Source organism: Cupressus sempervirens, chromosome 8 (assembly GCF_028749045.1).
Source record: "Cupressus sempervirens isolate cs-2001-9-10 chromosome 8, ASM2874904v1, whole genome shotgun sequence".
Classification (NCBI taxonomy): Eukaryota; Viridiplantae; Streptophyta; class Pinopsida; order Cupressales; family Cupressaceae; genus Cupressus; species Cupressus sempervirens.
Window position 1 is genome coordinate 286,793,240 of NC_143125.1, and position 17,405 is coordinate 286,810,644.

Consider the following 17,405-nt stretch of genomic DNA (forward strand, 5'->3'; position numbering starts at 1 on the left):
ATAATATTATTATTTAGTCATTTATTTAAAAATGAACTCTAAATATATTATTATTAAAATAAATATTGTCACATTCCAAATTTAAACTTTTAATTTTTATTTTCAAATTTAATTATTTTATTTAATTAATTTTTCAATTAATTAAATAAAATAAATATTAAAATACCATATTAATTTTCCATTTAATTAAACCATTAATTAAATCTTTTAATTAGGCTTAATTAATAGAAAATACATCAAAGACTCACAAGGTTAAATATGGAAACCCATCATAGCCAAAATACATACAAAATCAAACCAAGTGTTAATATCACGAATTATGTCATCCGACATATTCAAAGGGTACTCAACTCAGATACTTGTCCTAATTTTTTCAATTAGAACAAATGGCTTAAAGGGTTGGGATTTGGACTTGAGAATTTATCTCCCCTCTCTTATCATTGAGATAATGTGATAGGGTATGCTCATCCTGGCAATTCAGGGAAGTCGATACCCAGTACCTACAACCTACATAAAAACCACGCATGTACAAGCACAATATATACTAAACTAAACAGGCAATGGCAAGAAGTGGTGCATCGTGTAGATCCCAACTAACAGGTGACTACGACTCCCTTCCTTAACCACACTAGACATGCCATACAAAAGCAAACACGCAAAGCAAACATGCACACCATACACATGCAAGTATGAGATAAGTATCCATAAGAAAACACATATGATAATAAACCATCTAACTAATCATCATCAATAACTGAAAGCAATGTAATAATCATCATCAATAATTGTGAACACTAAAAATAATCATCATACATACATCAAATGTAAAGTCTAAGTAATCTCATTACATAATAAACTAAATCCATAGCACAATATCTGATAATCTCAAAAGAATGCTGCTAACCAACAACATAAAACTAGCTCCAAAAGAGTTCAGCAACGATAACAAAATGCGAACCAGGGCAGGCACTACAATTTAGCTCGATCACATTATGAATCAGAACAGTGGCAAGATTGTAAAAGAACATTATTAAGAGTAGTACATTTGGCACCCTCAAATTACATGTTACGCTTTGATGTTGGTGTTGCCATGCAGAAGTTTTCAACTTCAACACTTCAAAAGCAAAAATGTACTACTGATAAGGTTCGTCAAGCATTATCTGAATTAAAGAATGCGCTCCATGTGTTTAGCCAACTGTTAGTAGTGCGAAGCCCTCATACACATGGTAGGTTTCAAGGATTAATACAGGCCGGGAACGTTGCATCCCTATATGATTGCTTTCACAACCTGCCATCTCCGGGCATTTTTTCTATATGTATGCTAATTTGATTTAAGGAACTGTCAGGCTATGTAATTGTATGAATTGATCATGAGAAAAACTTTGTGGAATAATGAAATATGATACAAGAAACAAGGAATATGCACTATGCTTCAATGAATTTTTAAAAATGTCAAGGTTGATTTTGCAAGATGAGCATCATATAACTTTACAAAATTATGAAGACAAGGCAGATTTTGTGTTGTTGAACAAGAAAGCATATTTGTAACTGTAATATTGACATAAAAAGTTTAGTAACTATCCTAGAAAGTAATCTTGATGAAAGAGAGCATATTCTTAAAGTAGTGGCTTGGTAGAAATCCATTAAAAGTGTCCATTAAAAAACACAATACAGCCTGAATATGTCAATATATGGCAGAGAGTTTTACATGGCATTCCTAGGATAAATAGAATAGTAGTCAAGCCCTATTCAATAATGAAAAAGCTTGTTATTTTCCAAGGAGAGGACTTCTATCAAGACAAATCATTAAATGTGGAGTGCACTTTGTAACAGACACAAAAGATTGCATGAAAGTTGTGAAAGGGGTGCAGAAGATGCTCACTTTTTCCTTGCAGAGTAACAAGTAGTTGGTGTTGCTATTTCTATTAGTGTGGATTATGCAAAGTAGCCAATTGCATTTGATAAGAAACTCAGCACGTCAATTCAGATGACATCCATTTCAAAGGAAGAAGACCTGATAAAGATAAGGCTCTTCAAGCCCTAAGGAGATCAAAAGTGTTCAAAATTCTAGAACCCTACACAGTAGAGAGAAGACAGAGTGTGCAGAGTTTCTCCTAATAGTAGAGATCATGAACATAATCCAAATAGGCAGTTCGTGGAAAGTCGCATAGTATGAGTGAAGAATCTAATGAGATGATACACTGCATATCATAAAAAGTGGAAAAAAAACCCCCAAAAAAACTTTAAAATACCATGTGATCGGAGCATGAAGGAGGTGGCAAGAATAAGAGCTAAAACAAAAGGGAAAGCACAAATGAAAGTCTACAATCATAGCAATAAGTTGGAACAAAGTTTTATTACAATGTTCTACAATCAAATGCACCCGTTAATGATCTGTAGTAGAAGTGCCCTTGTACCCTTTTTGATGGAGACCAGACTTTTTTGCTTCCCTCGCGCCAATATTGATGGAGATCAAACTTTTTTTCTTCCCTCACACCAATGTTGATGGAGACTGAACTCGCAACTTCCCTCACGCCAATGTTGATGGAGACCGAACTCGCAGCTTCGCCAAATGAAATGTGAATTACATTTTTGCCATTTTTTTTTGGTTTTATGCTGCCGTGTGTGTTGCAATTTTGACGTAATTAATTTTTCGCAATTGCGATCAACACAGGCATGTTATGAAAAAAAAAACAAAAATTGGCTTTATAACGCAACCAACCAACCCATAAACTTGGTCGCAATTTTTTGTTGCGATTTGGGGTGAAATGCACTAGTGTACATACATACATACATACATACATATATTAAAGAGGTAAATATAATGATGAAATTTGTTATTTTTAAATCAATTATAGAAATATTAGAATATGATTTTATTTAATTAATGAATGTAAAATGATATTTATATTATAGATTTTTAAAAAAATTGATATGAAAAAATATAGAGAAAATCAAAGCTTTCCATACCAATTTATATATTAATTATTTTTATATCTACTATATTGAAATTAAATCCTCTTCAATCAAAATAATATTAAATTTAAATTTGTTAAAATTTAATAATATATAGTCTAATTTTTTATATAATTATTTTAAAATTACATAAAAATAAATAAATGTGTGTGTGAGAGAGAGATAATATAAAAATTATTATAATTCCTTATTATATATAAGTAAATACAGTATGTTTTAAATTCTATATCATTCTATATAATTTAAAACTTATTGTATTTATTTATATATAATAAGTAAAAATAATAAGTTTTATATTAGGATATATATATATATATATATATATATATATATATATATATATATATATATATATATATATATATATATATATATATATATATATATATATATATATATGTGGACATATTAGTTATATATTTTACTCCATTCTTTAAATTCTATATCAATCTATATATATAATTTAAAACTTATTGTATTTATTTATATATTAGTTATATATTTACCCCATTCTTATCATAGATTTATACTTTATTAAAAAATAAGAAATGAAAAGCAGCCACGTTTCCAAAATAAAACAACTATAATTCTTTCGTTATTGTTGGACATGACAGTTGCCCATTTGCATGCTTGAATATTTAGTCTCTCCATTATTAGTACTCAATGCCACATTAAAACCTATAGTTGGCTTCACTGGATGCAATGTTCAAAGCCAAGATTAAATACTACAACTAGATTTAGTTCGCCTTTGTAGTTTCTAGAGTAGACTGTGGAGATTTTTGGACTTTCTAGGTTTTCATCATTGTCTTCTTCTATCAAAATTGGGTCACCTACATTTGTTGGGGTGGGAAGCTGAGAAATTGGTGAGTATAGTTCATATTTTCTTTCACTCCCTTAAGCTTTCAGTTGTTGATTATCACATTTTATGGTGATACTTGAAACATTTTTTAATGACCTTTTTCATCTATGTTTTTTATTAGTATTTTCTTATGGGTGTTTAAATTTTGGCAGTGTTTGTCTCGCTAAGAGTTTGACTTCCACAGTGACATGATCTCATCCAATTTTCTCTTGTGGATTTGAGGGTTCCTCTTAAAAATCCAACTTTTTTCTTTTTAACAACAGGTAAATTAGGTATGCAAAATTATTTATATGCATTTGCTATTCCAAAATTTATAGGAATGGAAACATCAATCATGCAATAGTTTTAATGATCAGCGCCCAAATTTTTATGCAAGAATTGATATTTTTTCATTTTTCACTAAATTTGTTCTTTTCTTAATATACATGAGAATCAATTAAGATGTTGTATTTGAAAACATTTTCTTTTTCATCTAGAGATTGTAGAAGAAGATTTTAGGTTATTTGTGAAATTTGAAGAAGGGGAATCTTTTGTTGGTTATTTTATCATGTTTTCCCTTGATTGTTGTAGGGAACTTTGAGTTTTGCATTTTGGCATTATTTTATCTGATTTCTATTTGCCATGCACTTTTTTCAAGAGCAAGCCTCCATAAATCTAAAGGTATGGAATCTAACTCACCCACCTCTATTTCCTCTTTCAAAAGCCACATCATTCTTGAATTCCACTGCTAGTTTAGGATTCATGGAGCTACAACTTGTAACTTTTACTACCACATAATCTTGACAATCCAAAAATTTCCTCCATATAGACTTGTTTGAAGCCAAATGAGACCAATTTTGCATACAAAATACTTGCATGTTGTTGCTAATATGAAGCTTCTTCTTCTCGCCTCAACCTTAGGTGCACACCCTGTTGCTACTCTTGTGTTCTACAAATCTTAGACATAGGAAGAACTAAGGAAAATAAATTTAAGGGTTTTGAAAGAAGAAAAAGGTGTGAAATGAATGAGATAAACAAGAAAATTCTAGAGGAAATGCTTGAGTGTGAAGAGGGTATTCAAAGTTTTACCTATTCAAAATACTTGCTCAATCTAAAATCATAAGACTACTTTTCTATTGTTTAGGAACTAGGGGCTTCTCATAGAGGAATTAAACCAATATAAATATAGAAGAAACCAAATTATAGTTGTGTTTTAGAAATAAACCAGGTTACTAGAGGATTTAGGGGAATCATCATAGAGTGTAAATTTGACTTCTTATGATTGTGACAGTAATAATAAGAAAGATGTACTTCTTTTTTATACAAATAGAAGGTTAAGAATTATTAATAGATTATGGAAAATATTTATCTTTATCTCAAATCTGTAGAGTAGTTTGATAGACTATTTTGTCCTATGCAAATGATTTTTCTATCCTAGGATATTTTCTTTATCTGAAATCTGTAGAATAGTTCGAGAGATTACTTTTTCTTTCCCAATAAGAGAACTAACTTTAAAATATTTTGACAAGTTTTGGTACTTGTTAATGATTTTGGGGCCCTCAAGTCTGTGCAATAATTTTTTAATTTGATCAATGTAATCTTCCTTTCCTACAACTTCAAATCTATTTCCCTCGAATACATTTTCAGAGTCGTTGGTAATGATTGTTATGTAAGCTACAATTAGTAGCAATTTGGTGGGAGCTTGACAATTACTATCAATGTTTTATCTTGTTTTACACATGCATATATAGATATTTATATGCAGGAGCATAGATGTAGGTATTAATGCAAACCTAATGTTTATAAATCTCATATAGCATATTGAAGTTTCTAAAAGTTTTGGCAATTGACATTTCTTAGGCTTTAACTTGTTTCCATAATTCATTTTATTGTTAACAAGGAAAGACATATAGAAGTGACTACCTATGCAAAGCTAAAATTCTAACCTGACATTGTTAATATTATGGTTTTTTGAAGTATTATAAGCCAATTTAAAGAGATAAGTCAGTTAGGGTCTGTAATAACACGTGAAGTAAAGAAAGATTATAGTAAGATCTTTGTATAGCACAAGAAAATTATAATGAATAACATGAACACTAGAATTGTCATTCTTATAACACTATTTATTGCTTCTCATTTATGATGCTGTCAACTAACAAGCAGTTGAACCTCATATTGTGATTATGAGAGCCAACAAAAGCATCCTCTATGGGAGCAAGACTAAATCTATGTCATGGTTTAACATACTAATATATTTTACAATTTCCATTTTTAATGTCAAATAAATCAATAGTTCTACCTATTGATAGAACTGAAAATATTTTAGATCTTTAATTATTTCAACCATTGGAGAAAGCCTTGGAAGTATCCAAGTAAGACTATTTCAATTGACTACCTAATTGAAGTAATAAGTACATGAACATCGAGAATCTAGTGGCAATTTAAAAATGTAAATAAAATACTTGTGTACAAGATAACAAATTAGACTAATAGAAACGAACATATTGTAGAAGAAAAACATATCCAAAGCAATCATTTCTAACATAATACATAACTACCAACACATAACTTCATAATCTATTATTTTCATCATTTTTTTGGAGTTGTATTTATATTTAGACAATAGAGATAAAATAATATTTTCTCCAAAGATCTTTAATAGAATGTTATTTCAAATTAGGTTGTATCTAGGCATTTATAACTTTGACTCTTATTCAGAAAGAGTCTATTTCCATGTCATATCTCTTCTTCAGATTGATGAATGTATCTTAGAATCAGAAACAGATGCTAGGAGCCATGTAAATCAGCTCTTGGCAGGTCTCCCCTACATAAACCTAGAATTATCACATATACCATTTATATATAGAAGGAATTAGTCTAGTAGGCATCATAGCTAGGACAATGATTAGATATTCTCCTAAACATGGCATTGTAGACAAGAACAAAATAAAAATTCTATATGCATATATATTACTAGATTTGTATCCAACAACACTTTAGTGTAGATACTTTCCATAGAAATAAGTGAAATGATTTATTTTTCCATAAGGAAAAGGATTTATATAAATTACAATTCCAAATTTAGAAATCAAACAAATGCAAACAATGCCTCTACTGGGCTAGAGTCATTACCTTCTGCAAAGAGCATTAACAGACTTTGATGGGTGGAAGGAAAGTTGCTTCTATTTTTTGTTCTTGTCTTCTATAGATTCAAAATAGCTTAATTTACATATTCTTATATATATATATATATATGCATTTTATTAGATTGACCAATCTATAAAAAAAACTATCATAAATATTGGATTAGATTTATTCCAACTTTAATTTATTATGTGATTATCTTGATATATCACAATTCTTTTAAACTATGATTTCAATAGATAAACTATATATCAACAACTTATTATCTATTTTTATAGATACATTGTATATTTCCTCATACAAATGTATCTATAATTGTGATAGTGCCACCTTATAGACAACAATAAAATTTTCACATCCAAATAAAACTACAATTGGTTTGCATTTTTAATCTTTAAAATACTGGTACACTATGACATACCCATTACACCCAAAGGTGTGATCGATTATTAATATGTTAAAACAAAAGGAATATATCAGTACACACACATGGTGTGATCGATAGTTAATATGTTAAAAAAAAAGGAATATATCAGTACACACACATAATATAGTGTATATAAAGCACTTCTACATTTGGAAGGATAATTATGTGCTTTCGATGCTTTATTGTACTCTTTTATCTTTAATTATTTAGTACATCACGTAACAAGAAATAGGGAAATTGATAAATCTTTCAACAAGTAGGGTACATGGAAACTGAAGAATAGATGAAACACTATCTAGGCAGTGACTGCAGATGTGGACGTGGATGAGTGAAATGTAAAATGTGGGTGGTACTTCAAACTCTAGCTACATGTCTTAGAATCCACAAGTCTAAAGAAAGCTATACCAAAGTTTGATATTGTTCCACCATACAATCAGTGATATTTTTCCACCAAATGTAATGCCCCGCCAAGGGATCCAAAGAATTTCACTAAGTTTTCCAAACATTTATTTTTATTTTTAAACATGATATATATAAACCATTCACAACTTATACATAGTAACGGAAGCAATAATAACAATTCAAATGAAAGTAAACATAACATACATAACAGATTACATTCTTCATGAATCCCTTAATGTTGAATCACATCTAATCTTAACCATTCATCTAACATCACATCCTTACAAAATAACAATGATACATCCAACATTCTTAAACCATATACAAGTGTCCTTTCAGTAATTACATTTTATAATTGCTCAATCATCCACTGTACATTATAAAAGGTATGAAAGAATAAACATCCATGTAAATATAGTACATCATCATCCAATATTAATCCATGATGCAATTAAAGTAAATGAAACCATACATTGTACATGATACATCATCACAAAAGATATAAACATCCATCATAAGAGATAACCATATATCACAAACATAAATAGCTAACTGCACGGTTTCTCCCAACCATAAATAGCATCATTAGACCATCATGGATCCTAGCTATCCCTCTGTGCGTAACATTCCAAAGCACTAAAGAGATCATTAGTATTAACATAGTAGGAATTTCACTCCTAAAAATATCCTACTAACATGCAAAGTAAAGCATAAGATATCATCATCTAACATATGCAAATCATCAATGTAAGGAACATACCAGTAAATACATCCATCATAAGGTATATCATCTATCATAATGCTCCAAGAACATAATGAAGATAAATACCAACAAAAAATACTCTAGCCACGGTGTCTCGGATGAATCTTAAATGATAAGAGTGATTAAACACTACCACCTGACCGCGTGAAACCTAAGTGGTCCACTCCCACCGTGCTGAGGAGATAATCTCAAGTCCCAAATAGGATGTCCAAATCACATAGCATAAGCCCAGGAATCCTAAAAGTATACTAACTCAAGGGTTCCATCACACAAAACTGACATCTACTTCCCAGAGGCACACAATGACATGTAGGAAACCTACTCTACAAGCGGGAAAGTGTCATCACATTTATGACATACAAGTTACCCTGGCAGTTAGCTAAACTCCACGGGTCCATACTGATCTCATGCGACCACTAGTATCCTCTCATTCTGATGAGGCATACAATGGAATGCAAGGTCGCAACCATGCATTCTCACTACTCCCATCCTAGCCTGTACAAGCACTCAAGGCATGGGCGAGAACATCAACAATTATCTTTTTAGGTTCATTTAATCCTTATTCAGTGTGTAAATGTTATCACTTATTACTTAGGGCCCCGACCCCCATTGCAAGCCACTTCTCGACACTACGAGTAGATTACCTACCCTAAGCTCATGGAATCATAAAATCACCACAGTCCTGTACAAGCAACTGTAAAGAAAATCCAAAAGATAATCTATAAAAAGAATCATCAAATATCCACAATATAAGCATCAAATATCCATGATAAGAATCATCAAATCTCCAAGATAAGAATCATCAAATCTCCATGAGCATCTGGAAAAGCATCCATAGAAAATCATGACCACACCAGTTCTCTATTGGAAACTGAAGGCATCACTGATAATCATAAGTATCCATTGGTTCTCAATAACCAAAATATATCTCAAGATAAATCACAATATCCATTGGTTCTCAACAAGCAACCAAGAATATCTCAAAATTATACTAATCGAAGACTCTAAAATGGTTGAGTCAAACATGTCACAACATGACATCATCAAGAAATAAATCAACATTTCAGTCTCATCATGGCGACTAAATAATAATCCAAGGATAACTGATCGATGACCAAGAATAATAGTTAAGTCAAGTGTCTCATACACATACATCTCAGCTTCACACATGAAGACTGATGATCAATAGCAATCAGTAATTACAAACATTTCATAGAGAAAACAATCACATTACCATGGTTGGGCTTATAAAGGTAGAGACCAAATAAGATCAACATGCCATCACATCTCATAACCTCCGAGCCTCTGGTAACAACCTAAGATTGGTCAACACTAGTCAACCCAAAAACCCAAAACAAGAAGCATATAGAATACACGATGCAAACACATGTTTTGGTTTACTAGAATCTCACAGCTGAATCATGTGTGGAGTTTTAGTTTTTCATTTGCAAGTATATCTCAAGTATCTAAATTTCATCATTTGACCTACAAGTCAACCCATTTGTTCCCCGAAAGCATTATCCTTCCAGTAATTAAAATAATATTCTAAGAATAATTTAAGGATAAATATACTTTACTCATTAAACTGATCATCATTGACCTTAAATTAAATTGTTCTCTTTATTTAACTATGATCCATATTCTAATTGATTAACTCTTCTTTAATGTTACTTCAACTTTTCGAGATAATCAAGGATCACTATTCATTAAATTATAAGAGAGCCAATTATCAATCTAAGAAGAATTATAACTTTATTAAAATGATCAATTAAATCAATCAATTAACCTAGATGCACAATTCCATGACTTTTATTATTCTAATAGTTCTCAATTAGAAACTTAATTAAGTATTACTACAGTTTGAGTCTTTTAATTTAATAGTTATCATCGTCGACAACCATATAATATCTAAAGTCATAATTCAAGTCATAAGACTTATCAACTTCGATATCAATATTTCTACAATCTCATTAAAAGAATTATATTAATTAAATCTCTATTACATATCATAATTATTAATTCAATAATAATAATTCTATAGTGACCAAATTCGTCATGATAATTATTTCAAGTTAAAACTCCATCGCATATAATTATATTGACAACTCAATGAACATCAATTGATTAAAATCAATTATAATCCAAATCCAAATATTATTATCTTTTACAAAACTTCAATCAATAAATAATCTCCACTAGATTAACTCTAATAAAATTTGTTCATAACTATTTAAACCATTATTTATTAATAGTTTGTTAGATTCAACAACCATTAATAAATAATAAACTCATCAAACTATATTTCCATAAACCCCATTAGTTAATATTTAACTAACCTTTAAGGCATATCAATAATTTATAATCAATACAATAATTCAAATCATAGCTATGTTATTTGTCAATTTAATAATACTTAATTAAATCTTAATCCATCATTAAAGTCTCTTAATTTAAAACCATCCTAATTAAACAACTATTATTAACGTAATATAAAATTACCACCTCTTAATTATTTAATATATATTAAATAAAATTTAATATACATTAAATAATTAATATTAAAATTCATCTATTCTCTAATCCCACAATATACAAATTAATAATTCAAAATCTCTTCTCTATTAATAATAATTGACAAATTATTATTAATCAATTATCATTTATCATTTTCAATAAGTCAATTGAGATCCTCAAAATAATAGATAACTGAAGTATTTAAAACTCATTCTATTATCACTTATTATAGATTTTCTTGACTTAATTGATTACTTAAATAATAATAATTATTATTATTATATATATTTAATAACTTCATCATACTTTAGAAGTCGAATTTTCTATATATATATATATCTATATCTATATATATATATATATATATATATATATATATATATATATATATATATGATGAACAATATTTAACACCTCAAAATCAAATTACATAACATAAACCTTGCAAATATTAATATGTATGCGAATATAATGCAAGGACGGGTTTTTAAATTGTTGTACCTGCCCTGCAAATATCATTATTGTTTTTATCTCAATTTATAAACAATTACATATTGCTAGTCGACATTCTTAAAAGGTCGTGTCTTACTGCGACCATAGTCGCTACGATACATATGGTCGTGTGATCTTGTCATGGCTGTGCGGCGGTACACATGAAGACTGTCCACGCACACTACTGTGAGCTGCGGACAAATAAAAAGAAGCTGGGGGTGGGTAAACCCGCCCCTCCCTTAAGCAATTAAATATTTTTAAATTTTTTTTTCCATAACATTTTTTCAAAAACGTTTGTGGCATGTGCGATTCGAATTACTTCAAATTGATTTCTTTCACTGCGATTATATATATATATATATATATATATGTACATTTGTATATGTATATGTATATATATATGTATGTGTATATGTATATATATATATATATATATCTATATATATATATATATATATATATGTACATTTGTATATGTATATGTGTGTATATATATATATGTATATATATATATATATATATATATACATATATACATATATATATATAAATATATACACACATATACATATACAAATGTAGATATATATATATATATATATATATATGAATGTGTGCAAATTTGTAACATAAAAGTATATCTATATTTCAAGAATAGAAAGGGTTGTTTCATTACGATGGATTAAAATTTCTCTAAATTTTATCCATAAATTCTTCTAATAGATTGACTATAAATTTGAAACCATTTTCAAATCTATTTCTCGATATGACTCTAATTCGAACCCAAACCCAATTTGGATCTAATTTTTGCCTTAATTGGAACTAGGGTTTTTATATTGTTTTCTTCTCAACCAAATAAAATATCTAGATTCCAAATTTCAAATTATAGATTCAATCACAAAGAGTATTCAGACACATATAATAGACACAATGAAGACAGGAAGAGAAATAGTGCAAAGAGAATGTGTAAATATCACGAGTGCACCTGGACAGTGATGCTAATCTGCCATGCCTCAGAAGTCCATAGAAAAAAATCTCTTCCTTCTCCATCATTCACAATTCCTCCAAGATCCAAGCCAACCGAATCCTCCAAGTGACTAGAAGTGCTAGAAGAATCTTAGAAGCATGTAGAAACATATGAGCGTATGAGTTTCTCCAATGCATGTAAGCTTTGAAGCTTCCATTTTAGCTTAAAGCTTGTAGCTTGTAGCTTCCATTAAGCTTGTCCCAAACACACTAAGAGAGCCTCTATTTAAAGGCCTCTAAGATGCATCTAGAATGTGTCTAGAAACAACTAGAAGATAAGCATGACAACCAAGCATGGGTCTTCTCCAACCTTCTAGATGAGTCTTAAGGTTGTAGACACCATGTGCTTAAATAAAATGCTAACTTCTAAGTGTAGACAACTTGTGCATTCTTAGAGTGCAAACTCCAGTGTTGTCTACATGACAACTTTTGAGAATTTGCCAACTCCTATGTGAGCAAATATTAAAATAATACACAATCATTAATATAATATTTACTTTACTCTTTCCAATTTAATTTATTTATTTATTAAATCTCATGCACTAACTTTAATAATTTCATTTTTCAATCTTAATATATTTATATTTTAATCACATGAAATCTAGAATCTTTTAATAATTTTAAATATATTTTCCACTTTTAGATTTCATTTTCAAAACTTAATTTGCTAAAATATTTATTAGCTTTAATAATAATATTATTTAGTCATTTATTTAAAAATGAACTGCAAATATATTATTATTAAAATAAATATTGTCACATTCCAAATTTAAACTTTTAACTTTTATCTTCACATTTAATTATTTTATTTAATTAATTTCTCAATTAATTAAATAAAATAAATATTAAATACCATATTAATTTTCTATTTAATTAAACTATTAATTAAATATTTTAATTAGGCTTAATTAATAGAAAATACACCAAAGACTCACAAGGTGAAAATATGAAAATCCATCATAGCCAAAATACATACAAAATCAAATCAAGGGTTAATATCACGAATTACATCATCTGATGCATTCAGAGGGTACTCAACTCAGATACTTGTCCTAATTTTCCAATTAGAACAAATGGCTTAAAGGGTTGGGATTTGGACTTGAGAATTTATCTCCCCTCTCTTATCATTGAGATAATGTGATAGGGTACGCTCATCCTGGCAATTCAGAGAAGTCGATACCTGGTACCTGCAACCTGCATAAAAATCATGCATGTACAAGCATAATATATACTAAACTAAATAGACAATGGTAGGAATTCGTGCATCGGGTAGATCCCGACTAGCAGGTGACTACGACTCCCTTTGTTAACCACATCAGACACGCCATACAAAAGCAAACACGCAAAGCAAACACGCACACCATACACATGCAAGTATGGGGTAAGTATCCATAAGAAAACACATATGATAATAAATCATCTTACTAATCATCATTAATAATTGCAAACACTGAAAATAATCATCATGCATAGATGAAATGCAAAATCTAAGTAATCTCATCACATAATAAATTGAATCCATAGCACAATATCTGATAATCTCAAAAGAATGATGCTAACCAACAACATAAAACTAGCTCTAAAAGATTTCAGCAACGATAACAAAATGCAAACCAGGGGTAGGCACTGCATCCACCCCCCCCTCCCCCCCCGGGATTAGGTTTACTCTTAGAAGCCTACAAGAATGAAAAAACTAAGATACTCACTATGTGGGTCCCATTGATCCCTTTTCCTCCCTACAGGGGGATATGATTCCACTGGAGATATTACAACACTCTTAGAGCAATATGATTCTAGTTTAATGGTAAATCGAAAACCATATCGATCCAACATCATTCTTTTAACAACTACTGAAATAGATCCCCTAATACATTCTAAACAAGAGCAACTTAATGCGCACAAATCAAAGGCATACTACCTTAAAACATAGATAGAATGATACATGTTTTGCAACTAGAATGAGTTTCAATTTTCAGTTTTTCCCTCTTTTAGGTTTAGGTAAAATTTTTAGTCTTCAAAGCTAAGTGTTGAAATATGAAAAATATGCAAGTAATAGTTTTAAGTTCTGTTTCAGTTCACTTAGTTTCAAGTTTTTAGTCTGAAAAAGATACACATGATAGTTCAAAGTTTTCATTTTGTTAAACTAGTTAACAACAAGTGGCATTCAAATATACCTAGAGCTCCCAATGTTGAAACTCGAGCTCTGATACCAAATGTAATGCCCCGCCAAGGGATCCAAAGAATTTCACTAAGTTTGCCAAACAATATTTTTTTTTAAAACATGAAGTATATAAACCATTCACAACTTATACATAGTAACGGAAGCAATAGCAATAATTCAAATGAAAGTAAACATAACATACATAACAAATTACATTCTTCATGAATCCCTTAATGTTGAATCACAACTAATCTTAACCATTCATCTAACATCACATCCTTATGAAATAACAATGAGACATCCAACATTCTTAAACCATCGACAAGTGTCCTTTTAGTAATTACATTTTAGAATTGCTCAATCATCCACTGCACATGTTACAAGGTATGAAAGAATAAGCATCCATGTAAATATAGTACATCATCATCTAATATTAATCCATGATGCAATTAAAGTAAATGAAACCATACATTGTACATGATACATCATCACAAAAGATATAAACATCCATCATAAGAGATAACAATATATCACAAACATAAATAACTAAGTGCACGGTTCCTCCCAACCGTAAATTGCACCATTAGACCATCATGGATCCTCGCCATCCTTCCGTGCATAACATTCCAAAGCACCAAAGAGATCATCGGTATTAACATAGTAAGAATCTCTCTCCTAAGAACATCCTACTAACATGCAAAGTAAAGCATAAGATATCATCATCTAACATATGCAAATCATCAATGTAAGGAACATACCAGTAAATACATCCATCATAAGGTATATCATCTATCATAATGCTCCAAGAACATAATGAAGATAAATACCAACCAAGAATACTCCAACCACAGTGTCTCGGATGGATCTCAAATGATAAGAGTGATTAAACACTACCACTCGACTGCGTGAAACCGAAGTGGTCCACTCCCACCGTGCTGAGGAGATAATCTCAAGTCCCAAAAAAGATATCCAAATCACATAGCATAAGCCCAAGAATTCTAAAAGTATACTAACTCAAGGGTTCCATCACACAAAACTGACATCTACTTCCCAGAGGCACACAATGACATGTAGGAAACCTACTCTGCAAGTGGGAAAGTGTCATCGCATTTATGATGTACAAGTTACCCTGGTGGTTAGCTAAACTCCATGGGTCCATACTGATCTCATGTGGCCACTAGTATCCTCTCATACTGACGAGGCATACAATAGAATGCAAGGTCGCAACCATGCATTCTCACTACTCCCATCCTAGCCTGTACAAGCACTCAAAGAATGGGCAAGAACATAAACAATTATCTTTTTAGGTTCATTTAATCCCCATTTAGTGTGTAAATGTTATCACTTATTAACCAAACTTACAATGAGTTATCTTGGCAGCCACTTAGGGCCTCGGCCTCCATTGCAAGCCACTTCCCAACAGTATGAGTAGATTACCTACCCTAAGCTCATGGAATCGTAAAATCACCACAATCCTGTACAAGTGACTGTAAAAAAAATCCAAAAGATAATCCATAAAAAGAATTATCAAATATCCACAATATAAGCATCAAATATCCATGATAAGTATCATCAAATCTCCAAGATAAGAATCATCAAATCTCCATGAGCATCTGAAAAAGCATCCATAGAAAATCATGACCACAACAGTTCTCTATTGGCAAGTGAAAGCATCACTGATAATCATAAGTATCCATTGGTTCTCAATAACCAAAATATATCTCAGGATAAATCAAAATATCCACTGGTTCTCAACAAGCAACTAAGAATATCTCAAAATCATACTAATCGAAGACTCTAAAATGGTTGAGTCAAACATGTCACAACATGATATCATCAAGAAATAAATCAACATTTCAGTCTCATCATGGCGACTAAATAATAATCCAAGGATAATTGATCAATGACCAAAAATAATAGTTAAGTCAAGTGTCTCATACACATACATCTCAACTTCACACATGAAGACTGATGATCAATAAAAATTAGTAATTACAAATATTTCATAGAGAAAATGATCACATTACCATGGTTGGGCTTATAAAGATCGAGATCAAATAAGATCAACATGGCATCACATTTCATAACCCCCGAGCCTCTGGTAACAACCTAAGACTGGTCAACACTAGTCAACCCAAAAACTCAAAACAAGAAGCATATAGAATACACGATGCAAACACATGTTTTGGTTTACTAGAATCTCATAGCTGAATCATGTGTGGAGTTTCAGTTTTTCATTTGCAAGTATATCTCAATTATCTAAATTTCATCATTTGAACTACAAGTCAACCCATTTGTTCCCCGAAAGCATTATCCTTCTAGTAATTAAAATAATATTCTAAGAATAACTTAAGGATAAATATACTTTACTCAAACTCATTCAATTATACAGTGTTTAAATATGTGTGTGTGTGTGTGTGTGTGTGTGTGTGTGTGTGTGTGTGTATGAATGTGTGCAAATTTGTAACATAAAAGTATATCTATATTTTAAGAATAGAAAGGGTTTTGTCATTACGATGGATTAAAATTTCTCTAAATTTTACCCATAAATTGTTCTAATAGATTAACTATAAATTTGAAATCATTTCCAAATCTATTTCTCGATACGAATCTAATTCGAACCCAAACCCGATTTGGATCTAATTTCCTCCTTAATTGGAAC

General features: G+C 30.3%; 1 pseudogene; it reads right to left on the bottom strand.

Moving 5' to 3' along the window:
* LOC149542550 (pyruvate decarboxylase 1-like) overlaps positions 1-17,405 on the bottom strand; it is a 67,554-nt pseudogene that overhangs the window by 22,859 nt on the left and 27,290 nt on the right.